Genomic DNA, 9,360 nt, shown 5'->3' with positions numbered 1-9,360 from the left:
ATTTCATGCTAAGGGCTTTCAAAATAAGTAGACTTGTATTTTTTTCCCCCTAAATGGAATTCATCTTGTTTTATCTAAGTTATTCATTTTGTCCTTTGGCTATATTGCATGCTACATTATAATGGATGGCTATTGAATTCTTTATGTAAAAAAGATGAAATAGATTGAAAATTTAAAGGACTTCTTTTTTAATTGCATCTGAATATAAAAACAAGAGTTTAATTATTTAAAATGGTGGAAGAAAAGAATTAAAACAGTAAAATTGCTTAGCAAAGATTCTGTTTTATAATGCATTCAGATATAATTGGTGTCATAATGTGTAATTAACAGTCTTTGAAGTGTGAAGCTTAAGTTTGGGTGGATGAAGGACCTCTTAGGATGTGGGGATGTCTATACTTGTTCTTGAACAGTAGCACTTCCTTTTTCATTTTTGTTTTTGAGACAAACTCTCGCTCTGTTGCCCAGGCAGGAATGCAGTGGCGTGATCTTGGCTCACTGCAACCTTTGCCTCCCAGTTCAAGTGATTCTCTAGCCTCGGCCTCTTAAGTAGCTGGGATTACGGGTGCCTACCACCACGCCCCACTAATTTTTGTATTTTTAGTAGAGATGGGGTTTCACTATGTTGGCCAGACTGATCTCGAACTCCTGAACTCAAGTGATCCACCTGCCTCCGCTTTGCTAAGTGCTGGGATTACAGTTGTGAGTCACCATGCCCGGCCTAGAACAGTGGCACTTCCGAAGTGGTGCACAGATGGTGGGGTTTTGTTATCTGCCTTTGTGTGTGGTCGAAGGAGATGGTAGAAGAAAGGCTAGGACAGAGGATCATCCTCCGATGCTTGACCACCCACCCACTACTGCCTGGGGTGTGTCAGGGAGGAGGGGACAAACTCCTTAATATGGGCACTGTCTTCAGCTTCAGATCTCAGGCTAACTTCCTGGGGAGTTGGAGTCTACAACGTGCTAGACTGGTCTGGGGCTTGCTATGTAAAACCTGCAGAGGAGCCGCCTTGGTGCATTTTCTAGATCCACACCCCAGCCTGCGTGTGAGTCCCCCATGGATCTTGTTGCCGTGCTGGCTGGGAAGAATAAGTACGAGGAAAAGCACCCTGAGGAAAAAGAGGGGAAGAGAATGGAGAGTCTCAGCACCCGTTTTTCCCATGCATCATCTGACTCCAGTTGGCTCTTTGAAGACTAGGAGACCAGAACGCTTGAGAACACAAAATATGAGAGAGAGCACAGGAGGCAGATCTGAGCTTACATTCACTATTACTCTGGTCCAAAAGTTCCTTGCCCATTGTTCCCTCTGGCCAGGCTTCTCCTAGGTAGTGGGCGTTCTTCATCACCCTCTGATGGTCCAATCCCAGAGTCCCAGCCTGTTGGAGAAAGTTATTAATAGCTTCACACCAGAGTTTCCGGTTGTGGACGCTATCTAGGGTGGGGTAGGGTGGGGTAGGGTGGGGTGGGGTGGGGAGGGGTGGGGTGGGGTGGGGAGGGGTGGGGTGGGGTGGGGTGGGGAGGGGTGGGGTGGGGTGGGGTGGGGAGGCAACACTGCCCAGCACCCTTACTGGAAAGAGACCACTAATAAACATCTGGGGCCTTTTCTCTTCTTTTGAAGTAGTTTCTAGAGTGTGAATTCTTCTTTGGAATATCTTCATCAATTGCAGATATTTCTCTTTTTGGGTGTAAAATTTCAGTAAATTTCAGTAAAATTCTTTTTTATTTTTTTGAGACAGAGTCTCGCTCTGTCGCCCAGGCTGGAGTGCAGTGGCATGATCTGGGCTCACTGCAAGCTCCGCCTCCCAGGTTTACGCCATTCTCCTGCCTCAGCCTCCCGGGTAGCTGGGATTACAGGCACCCGCCACCACGCTTGGCTTATTTTTTGTATTTTTAGTAGAGACGGAGTTTCACTGTATTAGCCAGGATGGTCTCCATCTCCTGACCTTGTGATCCACCCGCCTTGGCCTCCCAAAGGGCTGGGATTACAGGCGTGAGCCACTGTGCCTGGCCAAATTTCAGTAAAATTCTTAATTCAATTGCCTCTCAGTTGGTTTTCTTCTTCGTTCTTGTCTGCATAATGTCCTTTCTCCACACAGTAGCTAGAGGGATCTAAATAGTTTGCATCCAGAAGTTCAAGACCAGCCTGGGCAACATAGCTAGACAATCTCTACAAAACAATAAAAAAAATTAGCCGGGCGTGGTGGCACATGCGTGTAGTCCTAATTACTCAGGAGGCTGAGGTGGGAGGATCGTGTGAGCCTGGGAGGTTGAGGCCACAGTGATCTTTGATCTGCAGTCAGCCTGGGTGGCAGAACAATACCCTGTCTCAATCAATCAATCGTTCAATCAATCAATAGCAATCAAGTCCCCTTACTCTTCTGGTTGAACTTCCAATGACTTCCCATTATAATTTGTTTGAAAGCCAGACTTTCTGCTGGGACTAGGAGGCCTGAAGTGATTTGGTCCTGCCTCCCTCTCACCTCCTGTCCTCCTCATTTAGGGCACTTCAGATGCCTTCCTTCTGGGACTAGAATACAAGCAGCGTGCCTCTGCTGCAGGCCTTCCCACTGCATGCCCCCAGTACTCTCCCTCCAAGCTTTGCCTGGCCAGCCATTCACTTCCTTCAGGTCTTGCTCAAATATCGCTTCCCCTGGCAGGCTTCCCTGAGAGCCTAAGTTTAAGTAGCAGCCCTCTCCCCAGTCCCCTCCCTCCCCTCCCCTTCCTGTTCCCGCTGTGTTCTCATCATGGCACTCAACGGCCATCTGACTTTTTCTCATGGATGTAGTCATTGTTGGTTGCTCCCATTAGAGTAAAGCGTTCCCAAGGATGTAGGTGCCTATTGTCTAAATCAGTGCAGGTGCTGTCATTCAGAGACAGGCCTGCTAAGCGGGTAAATTCTTCAGCTGGACAGTGTCTGGTAAGTACAGTTTCCCAAGATGAACACATTGAGGGAATAGTTCAGATTCAGAAATATATATCGTAGTCTATCTTGGTAACAAAACCAAACCAGGACAGTTTTCTTTTTTCTTTTTTAGCCTTGGCCTCTTTCCTGTAGAGGTCAGGACACCCTCCTAGTTGGGACAACCAAAATGTCCCCAGACATTGCTAAATGACCCCTGGAGGCAAGAGGTTGGGGGACATAAGATCACCCTGGTTGAGATCCACTGGTTTAGTGAAACACCTGCATACGCAAGGTTCCACCATTAACCTTTTACACCATTCTTTATCATTTACCTATTAGTGTGGCTGAGGTTTGCTAATGTATAAGAAAGTGCTTTGAAACACAGCGTGTTATTCAAATTTAGATATGTTGATGACTGAAGTTTTCTTTTGTCATCTACATTTGTGGTCTCCATTCCCTTGTTATCGTTGTCTTATTTTCATTTGTCATTTATGAAATATTTGCCCCCTAACCAGAATACTGTTCTTCACTTATATATTTAAGTGTGTTTGATACTTAAAATCACAGAGAAAGTCTTGACTGGAAGGAATCTCGAGGGACCTTTGGGCAAACAGTAAATATCCTGTTAATGTCCTTGTCATTGCTGTCATTATCGTGATCTTTCTGAATCCCTTTAATTTAAAGATGAGGAAGCTAAGAGGGACAGTGGTGCACCAAAATCTTGGTTAATGGTAGAGCAATGACTGTCTGGGTGTTTCTGTGGAATTTACTTGCACTTTTGTTTTCTGTGAAGTTGGTGCTGGAATTAGCAGAGCTCTCTACCTCCTCCACTGAGCTCCCTGCCGGAGCCTGAATATAAAGTGCCATATTCTGGGCCCATGGAAGATTTGTTAATAAGAAACTTTCTTCAAAAAAAATGATCAGGGAGGAGACATGGGGAGTCAGTGAAAAGGAGGGAGAGAAGAGCATCCTAAACTGCAAAGATGTTGGACTGGAAAAGGAAAACTATGAAAAACATTGCAAAAAGAAAATAAATAGAAGGAATCTGTGGAAGGAACTGAAGAATCAAATCAACCAAGTGCAATGTTGGATCTTGTATGGATCCTGATTTGAACACGACAACTGTGAGAGAAGGAGAGTGAGGGAGACAAAATCAGGGACATTTAACCAGGGAATGGTTAATTGGTGGTGTTAAGGATTTTTGGGGGCTGGGTGGGTACAATAATGTTTAGTAAAAGGTCCTTCTCTTTTAGAAATAAGTGTTGAGGTATTAATGGATGATGGAATAGGATGCTTATTTTCTTCAAAATAAATAAGCCAGTGTTGGGAGAGTATAGCGAACTAGGATTGAATAGTTGAAGCCATACTGTGAGTCCATGGGGATTACGTACCTATCATAAAACATTTCCAAGTAAAAACTTTTAAAAACATGAACGTTGATCAACTGTAGTACATCACAAACCTCTTTGCAACCTAAAACAATAAAGAAAGAAACAGTGTGAGAAAATTGCCAACTTTTTCATCTTATCTTAAAGAATATTCCAAATGCAGCAGACGTTTCCCAGTTTTCCCTGGCAAAGGCCCTTTGCCCTGAGTGACAAGCGGATATGGGAACAGGAGCTCGAGGAAGCTCACCCTTGCCAGGGCGGCAGGGAGGCTGCTGATCCTCATGCACCTGCTCCCAGGTTCCGCCTGGTCCCAGGTTCCGCCAGGTATGACCCTCTCTGTGCCAGCAGAGAACGCACAGTGTCCCTGCAGAGCTGATAGGAGCGTCTTCCTTCCTGAGCCTCCTCCGTCTCTCCTGCACCCTTCCAGAAATGATCTGTGGACCAACCTATCTTTTTTTGCAAATGTTTTATTCTTTAGATAATATACAAATTTTAAACAGTCACAGAAAGATGAGAATATAATGCAAAAGAGATTTCTCTTCCAACAACCTCCTTCTGGAACCACTTGAGTGTGGTGACATATTGACACTCTGCTACTCTGGAATTCTCGGCATGTGCTTCCCACAACCAGGAACGTTCTCCTACGTAATCACAAGATAGCCACTGATATCCGGAAATTAACACGGACACATTACCACCCTCTAGTCCTCAGACCCCAATCAGATTTCTCCTGTTGTTTTGGAATGTCCTTTATAAGCAGAAGGATCTAGTTCAGAATCATGCATCACATGTAGTGGTTTCCTTCAATTGAGATCAGTTCCTCAGTTTTTCCTTGACAGCCATGATTTTCCTTAACACTTTTGAGGATGGCAGGCTATTGTTGTTGTGTTCTAGAAGATTCCTCAATTTTGGTTTGCCTGTTAATTTTCTCACGATTAGAATATGGTTCTGCATTTTTGGCAGCAGCGTCACAGAATTGCTGTGTTCTAGCGCTTCCCATCTGGTGGTCCAGATTTTGAGCTGTTCTACTATTAACTCGTAGTTTACTGTGTCTTGTTCAGTGGCCTGTATTCCATTACTCTCACTCTACTAAAAGTACAAAAATTAGCCGGGCGTGGTGGTGGGTGCCTGTAGTCCCAGCTCCTCAGGAGGCTGAGGCAGGAAAATAGCTTGAACCTGGGAGGTGGAGGTTTCAGTGAGCTGAGATCGTGCCACTGAACTCCAGCCTGGGTGACAAGAGCGAGACTCTGTCTCCAAAATAAAAAAAAATTAAAAAATAAAAAATAAAATTATTTTGATGCTCATATTGCCACTCATCTGGCTGAGAGCAGCTTGTTTCTCTGTGCTATCATTCTTTGAGTACTTCCTTACTTTCTAGCCTATGTTCTAGGTTCTTTTTTTTTTTTTTTAACCTGGATTTTCACTCTTGTTGCCCAGGCTGGAGTGCAATGGTGCGATCTCGACTCACTGCAACCTCTGCCTCTTGGATTCAAGCAATTCTCCTGTCTCAGCCACCCAAGTATCTGGGATTACAGGCATGTGCCACCATGCCTGGCTGATTCTGTATTTTTAGTAGAGGTGGGGTTTCTCCACGTTGGTCAGGCTGGTCTCGAACTCCTGACCTAGGTGATCTACCCCCCACTCAGCCTCTCAAAGTGCTGGGATTACAGGCATGAGCCACCACACCTGGACTCTAGGCTCATCTTATTCTTTGCTTGCCCCAGCAGGGGAACCAGCCATTTCTCTAAGGAGTCGTGGTTTCTTTTAGTTGACACTGGGACATAGAAACCAAAATCTGGCCTTAAGGTGTGCTCATTGCTTATTGAGGAGTCACTGTCCTGAGATGCTCACTAGGGAATTACATCTTCACACACATGAGTTCACACTGATGCCTTCAATTCTGATTCAGCTCCACAAGGTTCATTCTAGTTTTCTCCTTTTCCACATTTAAATGGTTTCTCCAGCAAGCAAAACTCTGGTGCCCATTATCCTTCATATCTTTACTTATTTGGTCAATTGGCATGTATGTAACCAATCTCTCTTTCCTGGCTCTACCTCCTCCCATGTGCATGCCCTCCTTGTCATGCTTGGCTTGGACACGTGTGCTGGGCTGCTGTTCCACATGGCCCCTTCTTCACCTTGCTGGGTCGGGTTGGACACCCTACTCAGTGACACCATGGCCTCCCCTTCCTGTGTGAACGCCTACCTTGCTCTGGCCCATGTTAAGACTTCAGGAATGGATTGCTAGGAAAGGAGAGTTTTTGTTTTGTACATATATAAAAAAGATCATAGTACACATATTGTTTTCTGACATGCTCTTAAAATTTTTAACCTTATGAAATCTCATGGGCATCTTACTATATAGTAATACATGTAGACCCATCTCATTGCTTAATGACTGCCTTGAACCATTCAGTAAATATTTTCCTGAGCATGTGTTTTGTGCTATGTATTGTTCTGAACTGTTGGAATTTATCAGCAAAAAATACAGATAAAAATCGGTCTTTGTGGAGCTTGCATTCTAGCAGGGGGAGACAGAAAACAACATAACAAATAGTCAATCTTATAGCATGGCAGAAGCTGATAAATGGTCTGGATAAAAGTACAGCAGCTCGTGAGTTAACTGAAGTGCAGTTATAAAATACATTGGTTAGGGTAGGCATTTATGGGAAAGGCTTTGGGCAAACAATGGAAGAAAATGTGGCTATGGAGGAAGAGCATTCTGGGAAGAGGTAATAACAGCTCGTGCTGGAGTGGGAGCTACAGAAATGTGGCCAGTGTGCCTGGACCAGGCTGAGCAAGAAGGAGCGTATAGAAGGTTCAGTGAGGTCAAGCATGCCAGGTCATGTCGGTCTTTGTAGCACATTTATTTTTCCCCCTTTTTTGTCCATTTCCTTTTTAACCCATGGAAATGTATTCATTTTACTGCACTTCCTTTTTTTAATTATTTTTAAAATTTTATTTATTTATTTATTTATTTATTTGGAGATGGAGTCTTGCTCTATTGCCCAGGCTGGAGTGCAGTGGCGCAATCTCACTGCAACCTCTGCCTCCCAGGTTTAAGTGATTCTCCTGCCTCAGCCTCCCGAGTAGCTGGGACTAGAGGTGTGTGCCACCACGCCTGGCTGATTTTTGTATTTTTGTAGACATAGAGTCTCACCATGTTGGTCAGGCTGGTTGTGAACTCCTGACCTCATTACCTGCACATCTTGGCCTCCCTGCTGGGATTACAGGTGTGAGCCACTGTGCCCTGCCCCCTGGCTTTTTAATGGCTGTCAGCTGGAGGTCACCTCAGCGCTTAGAGGCCATTCTCACTACCTATAGACACCCGCAGTTCCTGCCACACAGCCCCTCCACAGGCAGTTCCAACATGGCAATTTTCTATTTTTCTTTTTCAGTTGACCCTTTCCTCTACCACTAAAAAGCAGCTTTATTGCTAAAAAGCAATCCGTTTATTTAGAGATTCTCTTCCTAGGCAACTTTAAGTTTTTCCACTGCCATAACACCACTCTATTTTTCACTTTCAGTCTTCAAACACTTTTTTCAGGAGAATGCTCATCACTGTCTCTGTTCCTGCTTCTTGATCCTCTCAATGAGAAGATCAATATATCTCCCACTTTGACCATGCTATTTTTCTTTCATAACTTTTCCCCATTCAGCCTGAGTTCACCTTTGTAGAATGCATCTTCCGCTTGATTTCTCCCAATATCTAGGCCTGTCTTCAGGACATGATCGTACTGAAAAGACTGCACTGCTTTTTCCAGGTCTTGATAGCCTTTGACTATATTAGGGTCATCCTCAAGCTCCTCTTCCTGCTCACTCATCTCCTCATGATCGCTTTCTTCATCAGAGTCCTCTTCATCTTCTACTTTTTGTGGTGACTTTGTATAGATTTATTAGAGCTTTTATTACTTTTGAGTCTTATGGGAAAGGGAAAAATATATTCTGGAGATATTAAAAGCCTTGAGAATTTCAGTGAGAAAATATTATAGATAAGTCTTTTATAATTTGGTGCATGTAACTTAGTGCTGTATTGATTCCAGAAAGTACAGAGTTTGTGTGATGAAGGTGTCCCTTGGAGAACACCCCAGAGTCCAATCCAGGTATCTGGCTTTCTTAAAACACCGGCAAGCAATTCGATGCTAGTCATAGCCATGGCGCTTATAACCTTTTTTTTGTTGTTGTTGTTGTTGTTGTTGTTGTTTTGAAATAGGGTCTTGCTCCGTGGCCCAGGCCAGAGTGCAGTGGTGCGATTTGGCTCGCTGCAATCTCCGCCTCCTGGGCTCAAGCAATTCTCATGCCTTAGCCTCCCCAGTAGCTGGGACTACAGGTGTGTGCCACCATGCCTGGCCAACTTTTTGTATTTTTAGTAGAGACAGGATTTCATCATGTTGGCCCAGCTGGTCTTGAACTCCTGAGCTTGGCAGTTTGCTGTTTCAAGGCCCAGCCTACTTAGATGAAGTCTTACATAATGAAATATCATCTGTGGAGTGACATCCCATCATTTTATCATGTCCTGCCTACTTTCAAGGGGAGGGGTTATATAAGAAACATGGATCATTTGGGATCGATCACCTTAGGATGTGCCCTCTGTAAGGTGGTCTGCCAATCTCGGAAGTTCAACCTGAAACCCAAACTCACTGTTTTTACTCTTCCAACTTCTTCATCTCTGTTAGCATCACCTCCAGTCTTCCAGCCACCGGATTTTTAGTCTGGGTATTAGCACTGACCCTTCTTTTTCTTTGTCATTTTCAGTATCCTTGCACTTACGAAGTACTCTCAAATTTTCCTGGGCATGTCCTTTGTAAACCATCTTTCTAAACACTAGTTTTTGTATCTCTCACTCTCTCTTTATCTCTCTTTCTCTTTCTTTGTGTCTTTGACACACACACACACACAAACACACATACAAACACACACACACACACACACACACACTTTCACTCTGTCTGGTACTGAGTTTCTCCCAGAGCCTGTTGCCTAGTGTTGGCTTAATTGTCCACCCTTTTCTCTGTGAACAAACTGCTTCACTTCCACATTTCTGCTGTGTTGGTTCGGAGCTCATCCGTCCTT

The 9,360-nt window shown here is 44.2% G+C and overlaps 1 pseudogene; it reads right to left on the bottom strand.

Annotated features, from left to right (window-relative positions):
* Positions 1 to 7,739: 7,739 nt before the first annotated feature.
* LOC104664660 lies at positions 7,740 to 8,449 on the bottom strand (annotated as a pseudogene).
* Positions 8,450 to 9,360: the final 911 nt, after the last annotated feature.

The sequence above is a fragment of the Rhinopithecus roxellana genome, chromosome 13 (assembly GCF_007565055.1).
Source record: "Rhinopithecus roxellana isolate Shanxi Qingling chromosome 13, ASM756505v1, whole genome shotgun sequence".
In the NCBI taxonomy this organism is placed as follows: Eukaryota; Metazoa; Chordata; class Mammalia; order Primates; family Cercopithecidae; genus Rhinopithecus; species Rhinopithecus roxellana.
Note: the sequence above shows the minus strand (reverse complement) of the source record. Positions and strands in the feature narration are given on the sequence as shown.